We start from the raw sequence: 19,809 nt of genomic DNA, 5'->3' as shown, positions 1-19,809 counted from the left end.
TTCCATTTTCATCCATTTTGTTCCTGTACACCCACTTAGTTCCAATTATGCTTCTGTTCTTTGGTGCAGGGACTAATTTCCAAACTTTGTTTCTCTCAAACTGATTCAGCTCCTCCTGCATAGCACATATCCAATCAGGATCCAATAGGGCTTCTTCAGTTTTCTTGGGCTCTACTTGAGATAGAAAACATGCATGTAGGCATTCATTAGTAGTTGCACTTCTAGTTCTCACACCAGCTGAGGGATCACCAATAATAGCTTCTACTGTATGACTCTTATCCCACTTTCTAGTGTGTGTCTGTTGACTAGTGCCTTCATCATTTTCTTCAGTATTACCATGACTGTCATTTCCATTCTCTCCTTCTCCCCCTGAGTTTGTGCCATCAAATTTAGGTGTCTGAAGAGAGCTTTTATTCCCATGATTTTGTTCAGAGGTCTCTTCATTTGTCATTTGTTGTGCCACAACTTCATCTTCCTCATCAGAATCACTATCAATGGTTAGATTCTCAAATGCAAGGGCTTCAGCATCATTTACAATAAGGCATTCCAAGCTTGGACACTTGTCATCATCAAAAGTCACATCTGTGCTTTCCATAATTTTCTTTTGATCAATCACATAAACTTTGTAGGCTGTTCTTTCCAATAAATATCCCAGAAAAATTGCTTCAAAAACTTTAGAGTCAAATTTTCCCACATAGTCAGAGTTGTCTTTTAAAATATAATACTTACTTCCAAACACATGTAGATACTTCACTGTAGGCTTCATGTTAGACATGATTGAGTAAGGTGATTTGCCATGAGTTTTGTTGATGAGATATCTGTTTTGAGTGTAGCATGCAATATTAACAGCCTCTTCCCAAAAACTAGTTGGCAACTGAGCATCTTGTAGCAAGGTTCTAGCAACTTCAACCAATTTTCTATTTTTCCTCTCAACTACTCCATTATGTTGAGGTGTTCTAGCTGCTGAAAATTCTTAAACAATGCCTTTGCTTTTGCAGAATTCACTTAATATCGAGTTTCTGAATTCTGTTCCATTATCACTCCTCAATCTTTTCACACTAACTTTTCCTTCAGCTTGCTTCTTAATTTTCTTGATGTGCTCAATTATAATGTTTGGAGTTTCATCTTTAGAGTACATGAACTCAACCAAAGTGTATCTTGAAAAATCATCAACCATGACAAGGGCGTATTTGTTCCTTGAAATGGACAAGACATTTACTGGCCCAAACAAGTCCATGTGAATAAGTTGCAGAGGTGCACTTATAGAATTCACAAATTTTGACTTGTGACTTGATCTTTTCATTTTTCCTTTCTGACAAGCTTCACAAACTTCCAGTTGAGCAAATTCCAGACTGGGCATGTCTCTCACAAGCTCCTTCTTTACTAAGGTGTTGATTGCTTTGAAATTCAAGTGAGGTAGCTTCTTATGCCACAATTTGCTTTGCTATTCTGATGCCTTGGTGTAGAAACAACACACTCCATCCTTATTTGTTGAGTCCAAGTTTGCAACAAACAAGCTTCCATTTTTTACTCCTTTAAGAGCAATTTCACCAGTCTTTTTGCTAATAAAAGCACAATCTTCTTTGTTAAAAACAACTTGAAAACCTCTGTCTGCAAATTGACTAACACTTAGAAGATTTACTTCTAATCCAACAACTAGTGCTACATCTTCAATGACAACATTTCCAGAAATAATCTTGCCATATCCCATTGTGAATCATTTGTTGTTGTCTCCAAAGGTCACCAAAGGGCCAACCCTCTCCTCAAATTGTGATAACATGGCCTTATCACCTGTCATATGCCTGGAACATCCACTATCAATGATCCATATGACCTTCTTTCCTTTTCCCTACACACAATAAGGATTAAGTGTGTTTAGCTACCCAAGCTATGTTGGGCACTTTCTTCTAATTAACTGATTTTGCAGAAGTAGAATGAGAATTTTCAGATAAAATGGAATTCATAGACTGTTGAGCATTTTCCCTTTCAGATATAGAACCAACTTTTGATTCTATGAGATCAATTCTCAATTTGTGGCAACTCTTCATCACTTTCATGTTGCAGGGAATGCAGTCAAACTTGTCACAGAATGAATAGGGATCATTAGCCTTAGCTTCATTGTACTTGCAGACTCCTTCAAGTGGATTGCTAACAATCTTTTTACAAAGGTGAGTTAGGTGATTCATTGATCCACAATTCTCACACCTCTTTCTAGGAGCATCTGCAACATAAGCAAAATTATTGATTTTATTTATCCCAATCTTTCCATTTCTATTCTTCTTTTTCTTTTTGACCTCTTCAGCTTAAATCTCCTTCACAGGCTCCTTAGTTTCTTGATTGGCTTTTAGTGTTTCAACAGAGATGGAAGACTGAGTTGTCTCATCAATTTTCTTTTCCTTGTCCTCATCAGCTATCTCCTATTTGATGATCAACTCTTCTTCACTGAAGTTCACCTCACATGCCTTGAACAAAGGTGATTCAACTTTCTTCAAAATAATTGGAACATTCTCAGTTTCAGTTGATTTTCCTTTATCACTGACAGACTTCTTTTTGTTGTTCAAACCCTCATAATCAAGACCAATGGCAATATTTGCACATGGCTTGTTCTTTTCATGATATTGGCCAATCAACTCAGAAGCATTTTTGAAGGATTTCAGCTTCACTTCATTCTTCTCCAGCCTTTCTCTCAATACTGCTTCAATTTCACTTGCACACTTTAATTTATTCTTTAAGTATGCATTTTCTTGCTTAGCAGCATCAAGCTCAACCAGCAACAATTCAGTCTCTTGTTTTTCACTCTCAAGTTTTTCATTGATCTTTTTCAATCTGCAAACTTCCTCATTTGCAGCAACCATGCTTGTATGAATGCGGAACATTTCTGTGCTCATCTTTTCAACAGTTTCCTTATATTGACTCACATTTAAATCAATTGTGGTAAGAGTTGGTACCTGTGATTTAGATGATGAAGAATCTCCTTGCTCCAAGGCCATGAGTGCATAGTTTCCAACTTCTTCATCTTCATCATTATCTGAATCATCCCAGCTTTTGCCCTCAGAAATATAAGCTTTCCCTTGTTGCTTCTTTTGAAGAGCATCATACTTTGCTTCCAATTCAACATAGGCTTTGTCTTTCTTTGCCTTCTTGGGTTTCCTACATTCTGTAGCAAAATGGCCCAACTCATCACAGTTAAAGCACCTTATGTTTGATTTATCAACAGATCCAGTTTTGTAGCCAGTTTTGCTATCAGGAGTGTACTTCCCTTTTCCTTTCCAGCTGTTGTCTTTGTTGAAGGACTGTCCTTTGCTCTTGAAAAATCTTGGTTTCTTCACTCTAATGTTAGAGAATTTTCTAGCCAAGTAAGCCATTGATTTGTCTAGCTCATCAAGCTCATCAAGAGTGTAGAACTCATCTTCTTCATCCAATTCCAGTATGACTTGCTCTTTAGGGTCATTGACTCTTTTCTCACTTGTAGAAATTACTGGAGTTTGGGATCTTTGCTCATCATTAGAGGTCTGTCCATCATTCACAATCAGTGCACTTGAGCCATCCATTACATATCCTTGACCAGCCCTTAATGATTTCTTTTGAATCATTTCAAGTTCATAAGTTTTCAGAACCCCATAGAGCACTTCCAGTGTGATTCTACTCAAATCCCTTCCTTATCTGATTGCAGAGATCTGTTGTTCCAAATGATCAGGGAGAGTAAGCAAGAACTTCAAATTCACTTCTTCAACATCATAAAATTTATCATGAAGCTGCAAGTCATTTATCAGCTTATTAAACCTTTCAAACACATCAGTAATACCTTCCTTTGATTTAGCCATAAAACCCTCATACTGAGAAATGAATATCCTTCTTTGATTTGACCTAACCTCCTCAGTTCCTTCACAGAGTATCTCAATCTTTTCCCAGATCTGTTTAGCAGTGTCACAGTTGACAATGTTATTATACATTACATTATCAAGTGACTCAATTAGTATCAGTTGCAAAGCACTGTCTAGGGAAACTTTCTTTCTTTCAGTTTCAGTATACTCAGAGGCATCCTTGGGAGCATAATGAGCTGGAATAACCATGTCTCCATCTGTGGTTTCCTCAACTCTAACCATAGGAGTGAAGGGCCCATTCTTGAGGATCTGAATGTAAAGGTGATTGGCCATTCTTATAAACAGCAACATTTTCTTTTTCCATAAAGTGTAGTTGGCCTTATCAAAGGGAGGAATCTTGATACTACTGATTTTCTGTGTATTCATTTTTCCAAGATCTAATCTGTTTACTTTTAGATTTTACTCTGATACCACTTGTTAGATATGAATACAACACAGAGGGGGGGGTGAATGTGTTTTGGCTTAAATGTTTACTTTTTGATCGACTTTGGGTTTAGCAGTTGGTTGTTATCAATGATTTTGTAGAATAGATGTTAAACATAAATAACAATGCAAATATGTAAAACAAAGATCTTTAAAACTCACTTAATTTTATATTAAAAATCAAGCAGTGTTTTGCTACAAAATCTCTAAGTTCTTGGTTTAGAACTTAGCTTCTTTCTTGAGAGAGAATACAATTTCTTATCTATTCATCCCTTTCTTAAACAAAGGACCTCAGTTAACTTTATATGATAGTTAACTTTGGTTTACACAGTGAACAATAAGAAGTGCTAATCGCTTTTCTAACCTGTCACTAATCACTTCTATTTAAGGGAAAAGTGAGATTTCCATATCTAGATTAGCATATCTTCATCCACTATGTATTGGTTGATCCTCCTTTGTCAGTTAATCTTCACCATTAATCTTGCACATCTCTCAAACTGCTTTTTGTAGACTTGTCAATCCAGCTGTGTGAATTGTTTGTTGATTTGCAACCTTAGATATTGAACTGTTCTGCAATTCTGTACTTAGAGAAATTTCTTCACTTCGAGATGTCCAATTAAGCTATAGAGAACTCGACATCTCGATAGGCATATTGGCTTGTCGATATCTCTGAAACTTCATTGTTGACTTGACTTATCGACAACTCTGAGTTCTCTAGTGAATTTTGGTTTATCGATAACTCAGAGTTTTCTAATGGACTTTGGCTTATCGATAACTCAGAGTTCTCTAATGAATATATACTTGTCGATATCTCTGAGTTCTCTAATGGGTATCTGACTTATCGATATCTCCAATAGCATTTCCTGAGTTCTCGATAGACAATTCATGAGTTCTCAATAGGTCTTTCTGAGTTCTCGAATGACTTCTCTATAACACTAAGTCTGTGACTTGTAGAGATCTTGACTTGGAATGTTTTTCACCAAACAGAATTATTCAACTCCAAGCTTCTTCATAATTCTTCTGAGGCATGACCTTCTTGATCTTCTTCCAGATAGAATTCTTAGGCTTGACACTGTTTAGGGAAAAATTCTCCAGTCTGCTCCATTTACATTTTACAGACATTAAGTGTTACAAGTATAAATTACAGATTAAGGTTACAATACAACTAATCTTAGGGTTGCCAATATGACTTAGTCTTGTTATGATACAAGCATGTCTTGCACAACATGCTACCACAGTAATACCTCATTTCTTAGGGACACATTGCACGGGGCTTACCCAAGAACTATCAGAAATAGGATATATGATTCCTGCATCCAGCCACTTTAGAATTTCCTTCTTCACCACTTCTTTCATGATAGGATTAAGTCTTCGCTGTTGCTCAACAGTCGGCTTGCTACCTTCTTCTAGCAGAATTTTATGCATGCAGTACGAAGGGCTGATCCCTTTTATATCTGCTATAGTCCATCTGATGGCCGATTTGAATTCTCTCAAGATCCTCAAGAGCTTGTCCTCATCACTACCTGAAAGGTCAGATGCAATAATCACAGGCAAAGTAGATGCATCACCTAAAAAAGCATACCTCAAGTGTTCAGGCAATGGTTTAAGCTCCAAAGTAGGTGCTTCCTCAATAGATGGTTTGAGCTTTCCCTCAGCATTCTTGAGATCAGTATTACCAAGTGATTCAAATGGTGTGTCTAGCTTTTGTTTCCAAGGAGAAGCATTTAGATATTGTAGTTGCTCATTGCCTTCCTCATCTTCACTGTCAAATTCCCCCGATAAGGCTTTTTCTAAGGCATCAGACCTTAGCACATGATCAAGTTCTGAAGTTACTGCAGAATCAATCAAATCCACCTTGAAGTACTCATCATCTTCTGTAGGGGATTTCATTGCATTGAATACATTGAATGTTACATCTGATCTTGCATCCGCATAGTAAGTTCACCTTTTTGCACATCTATCAAGGTACGACCTGTACTCAAGAAAGGTCTTCCCAAGATTATGGGAATCTTCTTATCTTCCTCGAAATCCAGAATGACAAAGTCTTCAGGAAAGATGAGCTTGTCCACCTTTACTAACACGTCCTCCACGATGCCTCGTGGGTATATAATAGAACGATCAGCCAATTGTAGAGACATGTAGGTGGGCTTTGGATCAGGCAAATTCAGCTTTTTGAAGATAGACAACGGCATCAGATTGATGCTTGCTCCCAAATCGCAAAGGCACTTGTCGAATGACAACTTGCCAATGGTGCAAGGAATGGTGAAGCTACCTGGATCCTTAAGCTTTGGAGGTAATTTTTTTAGCAGCACAACACTGCACTCTTCCGTTAAAGCAACTGATAGGGATAAATAAATTATGATTATATAATTAAATACTGCATTAATTGTACAAGCTGTGGGCTGATAGGCCCAATAATAAGATGTATAATATTCAGACCAGAAAGGATAAGCCTGATGGACCAGATCAGGCCTGGTGGAATAAAAAAGGCCCAAAAGCCCTGATTATTAATTAATTTCGTAATTAATTAATAAGGGAAAAATCAGCTATTGAGAAGAGTCCCGATAAGGATATAAATCCTTATAGATTAGCCTCAAGGGGACCTAAAAGGATAAGGAATCAGCTTCCTACTTCCTAGGACTCCTAAGTCTATCCTAATTCAGAGGCTTGTCCACCAAGTCTCCTATACCAAGTCCAATTCAAGGACTCCCACATCTATATAAGGGGCCTCACCCCACAAATCAGAACTACGTTTTTTGGCTTTATTCTCTAATTCACAGAGATACGTAGGCATCTCGTAAAGGCAGAATTAAGCTACGATACACGAGAGCAGCCATTAAAGGCCTTGAGCTCCCGAATCTTAGTAATAAATATAGCAAATAATAACCTTAGCTTTTTATCCATAACATTTGGCGCCGTCTGTGGGAAGACAACAACAACCATGGCGAGAACACGGAGAACAACTGGAGCTATAGAGGAAGGAACACCATCAGAGATAACCCAGGTGATTTCATCAACCGTGGAGGTTCCTCCCCATTCAACTTATGCATCTACTCAGGAGGGAGCCCAGATAGGGGCAACTCAACCCCAGCTACAAGGGACAACTCCCCCGGTTCAAGGTACGAATCCTCAAGTTCAACAAATATATATACCTGTGAATTCTCGACCCGTCGGGTATGAATATTCAACTATTGTTACTACTAACCCCCCTTATGGGATGCCTCTTCATCCTGAGGTTGGAGGAAGCGGATATGCTGGGCGAAGCGAAGCACGAGGGCGGTCGCCCCCTATATACGAGGTTTGGGTCCTATCCCTGAGGATCGGGAATTTTCTGGTCCATACACTGAGAGAGACTCCGAATCTTCGGATGATGAAGTGGCCCCGAGAAGGAGGCGTCCTGGAAAAGAGCCAATGGCCGATGGAAGGCAACGCCCCCAAAGCACCCCAGGGGTGAATCCCCAAGTAGTGCAGGAAAGGATCAGGGCTCATGAGGCTGAAATCCAAAGGCTGAGGCATGATTTGGAGGCTCACCAGGCCACAGACCCCACATACCTCCTAGGGGGAAAAATCCTCCTCCTATCATAGACCTGGATGGTCCGGTAAGAAGAAGGGCTGCTGTCCCAAGAACTGATCCAAGCAATCTCCTTCCCCTTGGAGATCCTGACGATCCAACTCCACCCTTCACAAAAGAGATAATGAATGCCCATATCTCAAGGAAATTCAAGATGCCCACTATCAAAGCCTATGATGGCACGGGAGACCCCGCTAATCATGTTAGGACATTCTCTAATGCACTGCTGCTGTAACCCGTGAATGATGCTATAAAATGTCGGGCCTTCCCTCAAACCCTGTCGGGTATGGCTCAAAGATGGTACAGTCGCCTACCCCCAAATTCTATTGGATCGTTCATAGAATTAAGTCAGGCTTTTATTAAGCAATTCATCAGTGGAAGAGTCCATGAGAAAAGTTCAGCATCTCTTACGAGTCTTGTACAGGGAGCTAAGGAATCCTTGAGGGAATACCTGAATCGTTTTACAAAGGAGGCTTTAAAAGTCCCAGACCTTGATGATAAGGTAGCCATGATAGCACTGCACCAAGGAACCAGGGATGAGTTTTTCAAGATGTCCTTGGCCAAACGTCCCCCTGAAAATATATTGCAGCTCCAGGAGAGGGCAGGGAAGTATATCAAGGTTGAAGAAAGCATGAGGAAGACCGCAGTAAGTAATGAGCCCACTGGAGGCAAGAAGCGAAAAACTGATTCGGAGTATATCGCTAAGGACAAATATCCTAGAACCGAACAAAACCCTGATTCAACCCCCAAGAAGGGAGGACCTGGGCAAAAGTTCACTGAATACGCTAAGCTGAATGCTCCCAGAAGTCAGATTTTGATGGAAATTGAGAAAGACAGAGATATTCGCTGGCCTAAGCCCTTGAAGGCTGATCCCGCCAAGCTAGATAAGGGCAAGTATTGCAGGTTTCACAAAGATGTTGGCCATGACACCGATGAGTGTAGGCAATTGAAAGATGAAATTGAGTTTTTGATTCGAAAAGGAAGATTGAACAAGTATACTGGAGATGGAGGGGACAGAAATAATAATGGAAGGAAGAACTTTGAAGATCGTAGGAGAGACCAAGACGATCAGGGGCGGAATCCCCAACCTAGAGGGCCGGTTATAACTGCAATTTTTGGAGGACCGCGACGCCCTCGAGGGCCAGTGATAAACACGATCTTTGGAGGTCCAACTGCTGCTGGATTGTCCAAAAATTCCAGAAAGGCATATACTAGGGAGGTTATGTATATTGTTGGAGAAGCCCCGAAGAGGGCCAAGACAGAAGTAACATTGGCTTTTGATGATTCCGACCTAGAGGGTGTGAAGTTTCCCCATGACGACCCGCTGGTCATAACACCGATAATAGGAAATAGCCCGGTTAAGAGGGTCCTTGTGGATAATGGTGCTTCTGTGGATATCTTGCTCCACGACACCTTTCTAAGAATGGGGTATAACGACTCCCAGTTGACACCAACCGACATGCCGATATATGGATTTGCTGGAGTAGAATGTCCTGTGGAAGGGATAATCAAATTACCAACCACCATAGGTACGGAACCAAGGCAAGCAACGCAGATGCTGGATTTCGTGGTGGTAAAGGCTAGTTCAACTTATAATGCTATCATGGGGAGAACAGGGATACATGCCTTTAAGGCAGTCCCCTCTTCCTACCATTCAGTCATGAAGTTTCCCACCCAAAACGGGATTGGAGAAGAGAGAGGAGATCAAAAAATGGCTAGAAGCTGTTATGTGGCCTCTTTGAGGGCAGATGGAGTCGGGGGGCAGGTTCTTCCTATTGAAGATATGGATGTTCGAGAAAATGATGAGAATAGAGGAAGGCCAGCAGAAGAATTGGTTTCGGTTCCTTTAGACCCCGAGAATCCTGAGAGGATGACTTTCATTGGAGCCACATTAGAGGAGCCTCTTAGAGGGAAGTTAGTGAAATTTTTACAAGAAAATAGTGATGTGTTTGCATGGTCAGCAGCTGATATGCCAGGCATAGACCCGGAGTTAATTACTCACAAGCTAAACGTGGATCCAAGCCGGAAGACAGTGAAACAAAAGAAAAGAAATTTTGCCCCGGAAAGACAGGAGGCTATAAAACAGGAAGTAGAAAAGCTCTTAGAGGCTGGTTTCATTGAGGAGATTCAATTTCCGGAGTGGTTAGCAAACCCTGTAATGGTGAAGAAGGCTAATGGAAAGTGGAGGATGTGTATAGACTTCACTGATCTGAATGATGCATGCCCCAAAGACTGTTTCCCGCTGCCTAGAATTGATACTTTGATTGATGCCACTGCTGGACATGAGATGCTGAGTTTCATGGATGGATTTAGCGTATACAATCAGATCAAAATGCATAAGAATGACATTCCAAAGGTATCATTTATCACTGACTTTGGTGTTTATTGTTATCTTGTTATGGCGTTTGGTCTCAAGAATGCAGGAGCCACCTATCAGAGGTTGGTGAATAAAATTTTTAAGGATCTTATTGGGAAGACTATGGAAGTCTATGTTGATGACATGCTAGTCAAGAGTCTAGTAAAGACTGATCATATAACCCATTTGAGGGAAGCTTTTGAGGTCCTAAGGTACCATAAGATGATGTTGAATCCAACGAAGTGTGCTTTCGGAGTAGGATCGGGAAAATTCTTGGGATTGATGGTCTCAAAGAGGGGAATTGAGGCCAACCCCGATAAAATAAAGGCAATCCTGGATATGGAACCACCAAAAACTGTCAAGGATGTACAGAAGCTCACAGGAAGGGTTGTGGCGCTAGGAAGATTCATCTCCAAGTCAGGAGACAAGTGCTTGTCATTCTTCAAGTCATTAAAGAACATTAAAAACTTTGTATGGAGTGAGGAAAATCAGAAGGCATTTGAAGAGTTAAAGAAGTATATGGGCCAGGCCCCGTTGTTGGCCAAGCCAGTTCTGAGTGAAGTTTTATTCTTGTACTTGGCTGTTTCAGAAAGCGCCTTGAGCGCGGTGTTGGTTAAGGAGGAACTGAAAGTCCAGAAACCCGTATACTATGTCAGCAAAATCTTGCATGGTGCAGAGTTGAATTATTCAACTATTGAGAAATTCGCTTTAGCCTTGGTAATGGCTTCAAGAAAGCTGCGTCCTTATTTTCAAGCTCACCAGATTGAAGTGCTAACAAATCAGCCGCTGAGAAACATCATTCAAAGTCCCAAGGCAAGTGGGAGACTGATTAAGTGGGCAATAGAGTTGGGAGAGTTCGATCTCAAGTATAAGCCACGTACGACCATAAAAGCCCAGGCACTAGCTGACTTCGTGGTGGAATGTACCATACCCAACCAAGAAGTCGGGGGGCAGGAAGATACCATACCTCAAGACAAGGGAGTCGACAATGGGGACAAGGAGAAGGAATATTGGGTTCTCTATTTTGATGGAGCATCAAAAACAAATTCTAGTGGAGCAGGGTTGGTTTTGCAAAGCCCTGATGGATTCCTAATTGAGTATGCTATAAAGCTAGACTTCCCAACAACAAACAATAAAGCAGAGTATGAAGCCCTGATTGCTGGCCTTGGTCTAGCTGGGACACTTAGAGTCAAAAACTTAAAGGTCCGTGGAGACTCGAAGCTGATCATATCCCAGGTAAAGGGAGAATTTGAGGCAAGGGATGATACGATGGCTAAGTATGTTCGCCTAGTAAGGGCTGTGATGACCCAATTTAATGAATGCCATGTTGAACATATTCCAAGGGAAGAAAATGCTAAAGCAGATACGCTATCAAAGTTCGCTTCGTCTGAGATTGAAGAAAGTTCAGGAAGTGTGTACTTCCGTGTTTTGAAGGCACGGAGCATAGATGTTAAGCTTGTGGCTCCCATAGGCTTGGGGACGTCATGGATTGATCTCATCAAGGCTCACATTCAGACCGGTTGGTTGCCAAGTGATGCAACTGAGGCACGGAAGTTAACTATTCGAGCGCTAAGGTACTCCTTGATAGATGGAATTCTGTATAAGAGATCTTTCGTGGTTTCTTACTTGAGGTGTCTCAGGCCCGACGAGGCGCGCTTGGCTCTTGAGGAAGTGCATGAAGGTATTTGTGGGCAGCACTTGGGGGGCAGGGCCTTGACTCATAAGATAACCCGTTTAGGCTTCTATTGGCCAGAAATGATGGCTGATGCCAAAGAATATGTGAAGAAGTGTGATCGCTGTCAGAAGCATGCACCAGTTGTTAGACAACCCCCGAGATGCTGACCTCTATCAACTCGCCTATTCCCTTTGCCATGTGGGGGATGGATATTCTAGGGCCTTTTCCTATGGCCACGGCACAAAGGAAATTTCTGATTGTAGCCATTGATTATTTCACCAAGTGGATCGAAGCCAAACCCTTGGCCAAAATCACAACTAAGCAGGTTGCACAATTCCTGTGGGAAAACATTATGTGCCGATATGGAATTCCCCGTATCCTCGTCACTGACAATGGAACACAATTCAACAATGAGGAATTCAAGAAGTATTGTGAAGAAAATGAAATTGAGTTACGATTCACCTCTGTGGCTCACCCGCAAGCCAATGGCCAAGCAGAGGTAGCAAATCGGATAATCCTGGATGGACTAAAGAAGAGGATCGAAAAGTCAAGAAATAATTGGGTAGATGAGATACTTCCAATATTATGGGCCTACAGGACTACCTGTAGAGTCACGACAGGAGCAACTCCCTTCATGTTGGCATATGGGGCAGAAGCAGTAGTTCCAGTAGAGATATCACATTCCTCTCCAAGGATTCAGGCTTTCAATGCAGAAGGGCAAAGGTTAGCCCTGGATCTGATCGATGAAGTGCGAGATAGGGCACATGCAAAGATAGTAGAATATCAGAAAAAGGCTTCATTCTACTATAACCTAAGGGTTAAAGAAAGGTTTTTTAAACAAGGCGATCTAGTCTTGAGGAAGATAGAAGCATCTGGTGTAGGACAAAAAGGGAAGCTTGCCCCGAATTGGGAAGGGCCGTATAGAGTCGAGAGTGTTCAAGGTAGAGGAACCTACAAGCTAGAGACTATGGATGGTTTTGAAGTCCCGAGAACTTGGCATGCACAAAACCTGAAGGTTTACTATGTGTAGGGCAGCCGGATACGATTCTCACTCGTCAGGATGGCGAGTAGGTTGAAAAGCACCTTGAAGCTTTGCTTGCTTAGGATTTATATGTTTTAGTTTTATTATGAAGTTTATTATTACTTGTGTAAGGGACGAATCCCAGACAATTTTACAAAATTCATGAGTTCTTCAAAGTATGTTTGTGGCCTAACAAATAAAAATCAAATGCATGGATGCAAGCATAGAAGGTGATAAATGAAATAGATCTGATAGATATTACAAAAATTCGATAAATAAAGTCTCGAAAATAGGATAAAAAACAACAAGCCACGCAGGGCTGAAAAAGCTCTAAGGAGCTGAAGTACCCTCGACATCCATATCATCGTCCTCTTCGCTCTCGCTGGATGTCTCTGTCGTCTCGGAGGAGGAGGAAGAGCTATCGTCCTCAGCTGGTCTGGAAGAAGACTCGGGAGGGGGAAGGAGTGGATCCTGAGGAACATGGTCCGAGACAACTACTCGGGTACGAAACCTCTGTAGCAAAGCCTCGTCATCAGGGCAGATGTAGTCCGCCGGGTTAATATCAGGACAAGCCTCGTTCACGGTCCCAAGGGCCGTGTCCCAACCAGTCCTAAAAAACCCGGGAAAGACTGAATCATCCCTAATCCTCATGGATTGGGCAAACTCCTCCGAGTCCAGATAGTTGTCTATAGCTTTATCCTTCTCCGCCCGAAGTACCACTAGCTCGGCGTTGGACTCTCCGAGTTCTTCTTCCTTGCGCTTGAGCTTCTTCTCCAGGGTAGCATACTTCTTCTGTTGCCTCCTGAGGGCATTGTCGGCCTTATCAGAAGCCCGCTTCCATGACTCGGCTTGCCTCACGGCGCCTTGAAAATAGGCATTAGACTGAAACAAAGCAATCAACGAAGTATAAGGCAAGAAAATGCTACAAGAATAAAAGATAAATTTAAAAGAGAGAAGGCATACCGAAGCCAGAGATTGGGCTCCCATGAGCTTAATCCTCTCAAGGTCAGGGGTGGCCACCACATCAGTAAAGTCCTTTGGAGTCATGCTATGGTAGGACCAATCCCAAGCATGTTTCGTGGAACCAACCACGGTGTCCCCTCGGCGGAATCCCCAGAGAGGCTGGAAGGCGCCTGTGGCAGTAGCAGTAGGGGCAGCAGCAGTGATAGGAGCACTATGGCCCCCAACTCCTTCAGTTGAAGCCTCCCCCATAAGCTCTTTCTGCTTTCTCAAGAAGATAGGCTCTGTCGCCTTTCCCGGGTGTCAAGGCCTGCGAGCCGAGCTTTCTTCATCCTAGCAGTCTCTTCAACCAGAGGAACATTGTCCTCGTTAATCTCTTTGGCAGCTGCGAAACAAAGCAAAAGACAAAATGAGTGATGTTAATAATGCATGAAATAAAATAAATTAAAGAAGGGAAGAAAAATACCCTGTTGAGAAACAGAGGATAGTCCCACATGAATCAGGGAAAACTCCTCTAAGAGAGTCCAGCTGGTGGTAGTGCCATCATCTTGAGTAAGACCATTATAGATAATAGTTTCTTCAGGAGTTAGGTGAATGGATTTGAGGCTACCATCACTGACCTTCCCGAAGGAAGATCGAAAAAGTGTGCCCCAGTCACCATTCTCCCAACGTAACCCAACGAAACTATTCCTCCAATTTTGATTATTATCAGGAATAGAGGCGCTGTTAAAGATATGTTTGCTTTTGGGCCTTTGCTTGACATAGACCCAGCCACAGATACTGGAAGAACTATTATAATACTGAAAGACCTTCCTAAAAACAGCTACAGAAAGAGGAAAGCCCTCCCTAAGACAGCAGACCATAAAACATAGAATGTTCCTCCAGGCGTTTGGAGGAAGCTGACACGGGTTGATTTGTAAATCAGCCAAAAAATGAGGAATAAAAGGGTGAAAAGGAAACCTAAGCCCAGCATTAAGGGCATCTGTGTAAATGAAGAGAGTGTCGGGTCTCCAGTGGCAAGTACGGTCACCACCAAAGACTGGAACTAATCTAAGAGGAGGAAGGACGTTATAGCGAGCATTTAGTTTATTGAAATCTATGTTGTGCCAAGTATTACAATGATTAAAAGAGTCGAGATGTGCAGTGGAGGGATATTCATCCCCCCTAGTGTTAATCATATCAATTAAAGACATATACGAAGTGCGGATCTCGATATCCTTACCTCGTTTTGAAGCCGAGGCTATCTTGGCCGCCCTCTCGGAACTCTTGTCAGCCATTTAGTAAAGACTGGAAAAGACCTGGAAAGCTAAAGGAGGGGATTTGAGAGAGGAGAAGTTTAGAAAGTTTAAGGTGAAGAGTGAAGAGTGTGAAGTGAATGCACACTCCCCCCACCTATATATAGGAAGAGAAAGTGGGTAATGGGCCTTAAAAAGCCCATTTAGGCCCAAAAGTTGGAAGGTTCTGGAATTATCCAGGAAATTCCTGGAAAATTCAAGAGAATTCTAGCAAAAATTAGAAGAAAACTTGAGTTTTTTGAAGAATCTGGAAGGATCCAGAAAAATCCAGAAAGATTTGGAGCTTGGGCTTAAAATAAAAGCCCAGTTGAATAAATATGGGCTCAATAAAAACAAAAGCCCAGAAAAGGGCCCAGATATTTAAGGTTAACAGCCCATAACCCAATAACCAGTCATAATGGGCCAAAAGAATAAAGGCCCAGCTAAGTGAAGGTGGCCCAAAAATAAAGCCCAGGGAAAAGTGGATAAAAAGATCAGGAATATGACCCAATTCGACCAGGAATCATGAGGAAATCCTGATCGAAATACTGGAGGTCGAAATTGCTTCGATCAAGGCACGAAATGATACTTAAATTGGTCAAAATATTAGTTCCTGACCGAAATGGTCAGAATTCTGATCGAGAATGAATAAAACAGAAAAACTGTCGACCAGAAAGCAAGGCAAGATCCAGGTCGAATGGATCCTGCCCGAACTTACGTCGACCTGGGCAACAAAAGGTGGCTAATTCGGTCAAAACAAGGAATTCTGACCCAAAATCCTGACCGAAAATTCTCTGCTCGAAATATATATATATATAAAAAAAAAATTAGGAAAAAATCCTGGCCGAAATTCGACCAAGATTCCTGATCGAAACCATCCTACCCGAGATCCTGTCGACCAGGGCAATATGGAGGTTAATTCGACCAGGATCCTGGTCGAATGGATTCCTGGTCGAAATCTGCATAAAAAAAAAAAGAAAAGAGAAAAGGAAGAAAAAAAAAAGAAGAAAAAGGGAGGGAAAAATTCCTGGAAAATTACAGAAAAATAAGGAAATTCCTTAAATAATTTCTGAAAAATACTAATATTTTCAGAAAATTAGGGAAAAATCCAGAAAATTAAGGATAAATCCCAGAAAATTAGGGAAAAATCCCAGAAAATTAGGAAAAATCCCAGAAAATTAGGGGAAAATCCCGGAAATAAGGGAAAAATTCCTGGAAATTAAGATAATTCCTGAATAAAAGGAAAAATTCATTGTAAATGTGTAGGTCGCTCCACACTTTACGGAAAAACGAAACCCTGTAAGGGAACGAATAGACTTAACTTCTGCGAAACCTAATCAATGTTTCCCAAAAGTTGGGGGGCAAATGATAGGGATAAATAAATTATGATTGTATAATTAAATACTGCATTAATTGTACAAGCTGTGGGCTGATAGGCCCAATAATAAGATGTATAATATTCAGACCAGAAAGGATAAGCCTGATGGACCAGATCAGGCCTGGTGGAATAAAAAAGGCCCAAAAGCCCTGATTATTAATTAATTTCGTAATTAATTAATAAGGAAAAAATCAGCTATTGAGAAGAGTCCCGATAAGGATATAAATCCTTATAGATTAGCCTCAAGGGGACCTAAAAGGATAAGGAATCAGCTTCCTACTTCCTAGGACTCCTAAGTCTATCCTAATTCAGAGGCTTATCCACCAAGTCTCCTATACCAAGTCCAATTCAAGGACTCCCACATCTATATAAGGGGCCTCACCCCACAAATCAGAACTACGTTTTTTGGCTTGATTCTCTAATTCACAGAGATACGTAGGCATCTCGTAAAGGCAGAATTAAGCTACGATATACGAGAGCAGCCATTAAAGGCCTTGAGCTCCCGAATCTTAGTAATAAATATAGCAAATAATAACCTTAGCTTTTTATCCATAACAACAACGTTATTAAGATCATCCAGTTTCACCTTTCTTGAAAGAATACCTTTCATGAATTTAGCATAACTAGGCATTTGCTCCAAGCCTCAGCGAAAGGTATGTTGATGTGAAGTTTCTTGAACACCTCCAAAAACTTACCAAATTGCTTATCCAGCTTTTGTTTTTGCAATCTCTTAGGAAAATGTGGTGGAGGATAGAGCTGTTTCTCCCCTGTATTACCCTCAGGCAGAGTGTGTTCAACAGTAGTCTTCCTTGGTTCCCCCTCTTTCTCCTTTTGCTTTTCTTCTTCATCTACAACTTCAGCTTCTCCATCTTTTGCTTTTTCAGCTTCAGCAACTTTTCCAGACCTTAAGGTAGCAGCTTTGACTTGCTCCTTAGCTTCCTTCCTACCTGGCACTTCAGTATCGCTAGGAAGTGTGCCAGGTTGACGATTGAGCAAGGCATTGGCTATTTGACCGATTTGATTCTCCAAGGTCTTGATAAAAACAGCCTGACTTTTGCACAACAACTTTAGCTCCTCGAAATCAGCACTAGAAGGTCGAGCAGCACCTCCTTGTTGAGGATATGATTTCTTTTGAGCATATTGCTGAGGTTTCTGGAATCCTGGTGGATTAAACTGTTTACTTACAGCTTGCTGATATGATTGCTGAACAACATTCTGATTGTTGCTCCAACTGAAATTGGGATGATTTCTGTTATTAGGATGATAAGTAGCTGGCACAGGTTGCTGCGGTCGCTGATAATTATTCACATACCGAACAGATTCATTAACAAGAGGACACTGATCCGTAGCATGAGAGCCTGCACAAAGCTCACAGACAATAGCATCTAATTGACTCCGTAATTGGCTAAAGAATCGACCTTCATAGACAGTGCTTGGAGCTGCGCTGCGATAGCTGTAGCTGCATCAACTTCCAGAATACCTGCTACCTTCCCATGCATCATCCTTTGAGTTGGGTTTTGATACTCATTTGCAGCCATAGTTTCAATGAGATTATAGGCCTCAGTATAGCTTTTGGACCACAAGGCGCCTCTGAAAGCTGCATCGAGCATGAGCCGAGATTGGGCCCCCAAACCATTGTAAAACCCAGTGATCACCATCCAGTCAGATATACCATGATGTGGACACTTTCCCAACATCTCCTTATAGCGCTCCTAAGCTTCGCACATAGATTCTGTCGGTTGCTGCGCAAACTAAGTAAGAGCACTCCTCATAGCTGCAGTCTTGGCCATTGGATAGAACTTTACCAGAAACTTTTGCGCAAGATCTTCCCAAGTAGTGATGGACCCAGCTGGTAAAGAATGTAACCAGTCCTTAGCTTTATTTCTCAGAGAGAATGGGAAAAGTCTCAGCTTGATAGCCTCATCAGTAACACCATTATATTTGAAAGTACTGCAGTTCTCGACAAAATTCCTGATATGCATGTTGGGATCTTAAGTCGCAGCACCTCCGAAAGAAACAGAATTCTGCACCATCTGAATAGTGCCCGACTTGATTACAAAAGTATTGTCCTGAATAGCTGGATGAATGATGCTTGACTGAATGTCATCAATTTTAGGCTGAGAAAAGTCCATAAGAGCTGGATCTGCTGGAACTATACGATCACCCATGATTACCGGTTCTTTCTTTTCACTCTCTTTATCTGAATCTTCAAAATCTAACTTCTCCGGAATGTCAAGAAGTGAATCTGTCTCCTCTTGCGAGTGTGAGATCGTGTTTGCATAAACGCTTGCTAGAGTACCTAAAACACAACCGGAAATAATAAGTAACAAGTCTTAATCAATGAGTCCTAATGACCACTGATGGCAAGTACATAAACTAAACAAATTAACACCGAGTCCCCGGCAGCGGCGCCAAAAACTTATTAGGCACAAAGCATGCGCTAATAATTCATGCAAGTATACACGTTCACAAGTAATATAGAATGATTTCTAGTTCGTTCCCACAGAGACTCTGATTAATTATATTTAATTAACATTTACTCACCAATGTATGATTACTTCCCAATGTCAAGACAATAACACTTAAGGTTAATTAATTAATTATTAACTATGAGAATTAAACACTTAAATTAACACTTGAATTCACAATATTAATCATACATGAGATCATAACTTCATTACTACTTCATTCAGTAGTTATTGTTATTACCCTTAGCATGTAACAGTGATGATATTAATCGAACAACACGAAACTGATAAAAACCAACTTTCGTTGCACAAGTACCATTCTACCAAGCATCCACAATTAAGATAGAAGTTGAATAGGCATCAATTATGTTGAGACCCTATATGTCTACAGAATTTGACAACATAACGATTTAAGCACAAGTTATTCCTTATGATTACACAGGGCAAGTAAAACGGTTAGAGTTACCTACTAATCATGCATACAATACATGAACCTATGCTAGCATGGCAAGTTCTAAATCTCAAGATTCATTATCACTTCACAAGAGATTACCAGGCTATCTTATATGTTCGCGACACATATAAGACGAATAAGCACAACCTATGCTAGATATCATACAATCATCACATACGAAGGTATTAAATAATTAACTAAAGAAATCCATAGTAAATCCACTACGACCCCATGATCACGATTAGCCCATGATAGAACTCCTCGTCACCATGGGTTCATATGAAAACATGATAATAACACAACGATATAAACTAATAAAAAAATACTTAATAAAATCAGAGTACT

This window comes from Apium graveolens, chromosome 6, assembly GCF_009905375.1.
Source record: "Apium graveolens cultivar Ventura chromosome 6, ASM990537v1, whole genome shotgun sequence".
Lineage (NCBI taxonomy): Eukaryota > Viridiplantae > Streptophyta > Magnoliopsida > Apiales > Apiaceae > Apium > Apium graveolens.
The sequence above is the reverse complement of the archived record's forward strand: the minus strand, read 5'-3'. Positions refer to the sequence as shown.